The sequence below is a fragment of the Glycine max genome, chromosome 16 (genome assembly GCF_000004515.6).
Source record: "Glycine max cultivar Williams 82 chromosome 16, Glycine_max_v4.0, whole genome shotgun sequence".
Lineage (NCBI taxonomy): Eukaryota > Viridiplantae > Streptophyta > Magnoliopsida > Fabales > Fabaceae > Glycine > Glycine max.
The window spans coordinates 3,021,176-3,027,175 of record NC_038252.2 but is presented as its reverse complement, the minus strand read 5'-3'; positions in this window follow the sequence as shown (position 1 = coordinate 3,027,175).

The following is a 6,000-nucleotide window of genomic DNA, read 5'->3' as shown; positions in this document are numbered from 1 at the left end:
GTTTTAAACAGCCAAAAGCCATATTTTGGTAAAAATAATTATCTAATTTTGAAAATATTTTATATATATATTTTTCTTCTTTATTTCTCTCAAGTTAAACGTCTTTAAAATCCACTCCATTTCTCAGTTATTTTTATTATTTCTTTCCTTTCTAACCAACACACAACACACAGCTATGTTTTGTTATTATAAAGAGAAAGATAAATCAAATATGACATGAAGGGTATTTTGACCAATCTAGCAACAGCCGTCAGTATTCAAAGCTTCTATTATGAATGGGCTATACGCGGACACCACGGTTCAATTTGCACAAGAAATCTATCAATTATTACTTTATATTGGCTGTGCTAGTTATAACTTGAGTAGATATACTGAATATAGATTTATCAATAATTTAAGAAATAATAAAAGTAATGTTTTATATATACTTTTTTTCATAATCACCACATAATTAAGACTTCTAACTTTGTTAGGAGCCAAAGTAATGTTTCTCTTTGAGAGAAAAAATTACATCCAATAACAGATAAATTATTTAATAATATGAAGTAAATAAACACTTAAGTGTATACTAGTGTCTAATCCACGTTAGAAAATCTAAAGTCAAATCCTGAAAGCAGCGTTGACCTAGACTCGTGAAAAAGGCCTTGTGCAGTGCGTAGGTTGACCGTGTTTAATAAAAAATAGGCAAAATTGTAAAATTGGTTCTCCACTTTATCTCTAATTATGAATTTGGTCCTCTTATAATTTAATTCACAAATTTGGTCTTCCAGTTTTAAAAATCCCTGTAAAATTGGTCTTGAAAGTCCGATTTGGACGTTGACCGTTAACCTCAGACGTTCACTGTCACGTGTCAATGTCACGTGTTAACGCTATGTGTCAACGTTTGAGTGGTTCCCTATAAAGATTTTATTATTTGTAAGTAAAATTATATTTTTGGTCCCCCAGTTTTACTCTAATTTCGATTTTGGTCCCCCTATAATTTAATTCACACATTTAGTCCCTCAGTTTTATAAATCTCTTTATAAATTGTTCCTGTAAAATTGGTCTTTTGAATGGTTTAGCCACTGGTGCTAAAGACATGGTAGATCTTGATAAATCTCACACTTCTTTTTCATCACAAGTTTTTCACTCACTTGCAATCCAAAGAAAAATCACTGTCTCTCTCCCACTTACGGGGTTGTTCAACTTGGGAAAGTGACGCATGAATCCCAACCTGGGTCTGAAATTTTCTTTTTTTGCTTTAATAGGTTATGTAATAACCTCCTTTTTTTTTCTTTTTTTGCTCCCCATGCGGCATTATGTGTATACGACTACTTAAGTGGCCTATGTATGACAATGATATTTTTGTTTGAAATTTGAAATACAACTTCTCTAGTAATGAAATTTGGCTGAATTTATAAAGGGATTTATAAAATTGGGGACCAAATGTGCGAATTAAATTATAAGGAAACCAAAATCGAAATTGAAGTAAAACTGGGAGACCAAAAGTACAATTTTACCTAAAAAAATGAAGCTTTAACATAAAACCACTCAGACGTTGACACGTGACATTGACATGTGGCAGTCACACGTGACATTGACACGTGACCGTTAACGTCTGAGATTAACGGTCAACGTCCAAATCGGGTTTCCATGATCAATTTTGCAGGGATTAATAAAACTGGAAAACCAAATTTGTAAATTAAATTATAAGGGGACTAAATCCGAAATTGGAAATAAACTGGAGGGACTAAAAGTGTAATTTTGCCTAAAAAATACTACTATAATCTAAGACTAATATTTCTCAAAATATATTATTTATGAAAGACAATTGATTACTAATATTATAATGGATTATTAAAAAGTTAATTTTACGTTTAGTAATGTCAATTGAAAAGTAATTCATTTAAAAAATATAAGATAAGATATATAACTTTTATAACATTATATTTATGAAGAAACAGAATACAACTATAATTTTATTTTAAGTGGAATATATTAATAAGTAAATGTATATTAAAATATAATTAATATATTTGGATATTTTAGATATATAACTAGCATTTTAAGACAAAGAAAAATGTTGCTGAGTAACATTTTGTATGCATGCACGAGTGTGAACACCTTTTTTTTTAAGAGTGTGAACAACCTAAAAAGTATATTTTTTTTAGTATTCATGCATTATAATTTTATAATGTGTTTGTTTGAATGATAGTAGTAGATGATGGCATGGCAACTCTACTAAAAAGACCAACGTCAACTATAACGGTGGAGAAAGTGGCATGCACTGTGCGGTCAACTAAGTAAGATTGTTGGCATTCGTTAATTCCTTCCATCATCGTAACGTAATACACTAATATATTACTTCAAAAGTGTGAAGTGTGGATTATGTCACTGATTACGGTATAAATGCTTAACTGAAAACTTCAGAATGCCTCCAATGGCATGGCCTAGCTTTGAAAAAGAAGGACAATATACATGTGATTTTTCGCTTCTCCTACATGTAACTGGCTAATTAAAATAGAAAGTTGAGTACTATTTGGTTCAAATTAAGGGGTTAAGTAAACAATACTACATCCTTCTCCCTCGCTTCTTGGGCATGTATATAGCAAGAAAGGAGAAAATTGATTACCGATTATCTTAAAAGATATTACATCTTTTATCATCAATGCTAATTATTTATTTGTTAGATTTTATTAATGAAAAAGATTTAAATTATAATTTTTTCATCATCTACTAAATCAATTTTATAAATCGTCTTAAAAGACATTATATGACTATTTTATTATGACAAATTAAAAAATTTGTTACAACTTGTCTTACCAGAGAATGTTCAAGAGGTTCACAAATTTTCAAATATGTCCTTCACAGGCCATGCCTATATAATTTTTGGTCTTAGACAAATTTTGTACGTGAGTCTTATCTATTTTGATGTTATTCTTTCATTTTTTTGGATAAAAATTGTTAATTAAAATTTAATATTCAAGCAGTATTTTTACATTTCATTCAATAGTAATCTATTCTACTATATCTTACAATATAAATGATCTCAAATTGAATGTAGAAAAAATTAATTTTGAATTTTTTTATAATAACAACAATTGTAAATATTATTAATTATATTTTATAAACATTAGATGCATATAAAAAGGATTAATTTTTTAATATACTTTAATATTTTTAACAACACATTAATTTTTTATCAGTATTTCTTTTAATACCTTCAATTTAGGGGGAAAAGTTAAGATTGGTCACTAAAACTTAACAGTTATTATTATTTACCAATTTTTTGTGCAACTTTTTAATTACTAGAAATGAAAATATGATCACGAAAAATATTTTTTTAATAAATGTTACTTTAAGTATTTTAAAAATAAAAAGGAGGCCTAATAATAATTTAGTTCACCTCCAATAAATAAATTCTGTATTAAATACTAATTCACCTCTTTCATAAAAACCCATTTTCCCTTCTGATTATTATTGTACACAACTTAATTTGACCGTTTGGCTCTGTTTCTCTGTTCATTCTCTATCATTATGGAAGATGACAAGCACACGCGTCACGAATGGGAATCCGCTTTATCAATTGTGTTGATAAATGTTACAAGTATGAATTTTCGTCAAATAATTAATGAAAATGATAAAAATGATATAATTGTTTCATTAAAAGGATTAAATTCAATCTTTTAATAATTGAGTAATTAAATTAAATTTTAAAATATAGTTAAAGGATAATTATATAATTAAGCCTTAAACATTACCAACACACCAATCGCTGATTGATTACACACACATACACGAAAATTAAATTAATCAATTCAGATGTGCCAACATTTCTGTTATCGTTAAATATAAATATATATATATATATATATATATATATATATATATATATATATATATATATAACTTTTTTTTATCCAATTTTATACATTTTCCCTTAAGTGCTGAGCAGGCAACTTCATCAAACCTCACCGTTGAACCCTTTTCCAATCAAAAGTCTTTAGTTTCTTGGTGATACTCCAAGTATCTCCATAAACTTTAGTCCTTAATTTAAGGCTTTTAATATGGATAGCCAGTGTCATTCCTTTAATGTCCATTATGCGGTCCTTAACCTTATTCATTAATGAGGTTGTGAAAAATTGTTTATGATTAAAGAACATTTTTCTATTTCGAAACCTAATCACTAACAAAAATTAATGAAAAAAGATATACATCTCTTTCATATCTAGTACACAATTGTAATTTTTTGTATCCATCTGGGGATATCCTACTAGGAACCTCTACGTTAGACGCATTAGTTGAATCCTACGATTTCAGAAGGAAAACGTACAAGAAAATTAGATTCATCAACTTTGAAAACATGCTGGAGGGAAAAACTGCTCAACAAGGCATGCATAATACTATGTTACAATGCTAGACCACCAACGTTGTCGTTGAAAACGTGAGGATGTGGTGCATGCATGTGTCACTTGTACGTCCTTGACAACCTTAGTATTTTGTTTATATCGTATACGTTCGAGAGAAGTTAGGCCATACATAAGTTATAACTTTTTCTGCACGTCCCTGTCGCAGCCTATGAAAGCTGAAGCAATCACAAAACTCCATCGACCAAAAGCGAATAATTAATTTCACATATGCAAAAATATATATAGGCCATGCCACACAAGTTTTGTATGTCGTCATAATGAGTTATGTATTACATCTTTGTTAATTAATGAGCCATATAACAAATGCAATGTTATAACTTAAGCCATGCCAGCATATTCACTTGTTTTTGTGTACATGTTTGCCAAGATTTTGTTTTTCCTTTTCTTTCACCAATGTAACATAATTATTAGTAGATAACTTTATCTCTTAAACATATAGTTATAAATTTAATCCATAATATATGCATGTGAAAAATTATCTGTTAAAAAATATAAACTTGTTAAGTGAATCTCAATACACCTCAAACAAATATATTAATTAGTCTTTCAACTAAAGAATATTCTGATTAAAAAAAAATCATAGAGAAAAATCAATTCCTACTTCAAAGGGTCGGATAATAGGCTTACTATCATATTTAACGTATACTCATCTTCCCCTACACTGTTTAACGTTCTTCATTAACTATTTCTGCTTATGAAAAAATAACTTCATTAATTTTCTTTTACAAGATAACCTTTTTTTTTAAGAATTTACAAGAGAAAATGGGGTAACGTTAAATTTAATTTGGACTCTAATTCTGGAATAAACTACTTTTGTCAATAAAAAAATGGAGCAAATTAACAGTGCATAGTTTACGTAACAACAGGATTATTTTTATATGAGAATAAAGAAGAAAATTTTAATTACACGATTATATATAGATGATTAAACTCATTTAATCACTAAAAAATTATGACTTTTGATTCAATATCTTAAATATTTATGATAAAATCAAATAAGAAATATTAGCATTCTCTCTCTCATCAACCCACCCACACTCACATATCAATCATCGTAATACAAAACAAAAGTGAGTCTTGTGTCTTTGTCATTATTTTGCATACTTATCTTTAACTATCAAATAATCAATTATTTTTAGAAATTTCTTTCACAGTAAGATTTCATTTTTTTTCCTCCAATCTCAATTAAAATTTTCATTTCTATCAACATTTTCTTCTCTTTTTTTTTTTTAAAACTGAATTCTCATTTATTTAAATTCTAACATTAATGTTTTCAAGTTTTATAAAATAATACCCTTTTGTTCCTAAATTTAATTTCAAGTCTAGCTATTTCTTATATTTCCAAATATTTCTGAATTTATTTTTAAATTTCATATACATTAAATAAACAATTTTTACAACAGAAATAATTTTGGACAAGTATTTCAGATATAAGCAAATGGTCAGAAAATTTAGGAATAAAAGAAACATGAAATTAGCATTATTTATTGGGTAAAAAAAATCTTGGGCGGGGGGTGTTTCAACTCTTGATTCTTTAAGAAGAAAAAAATGGACAGAAGTTCAAAATTGCAACAGAACAAAAAGAAAACGG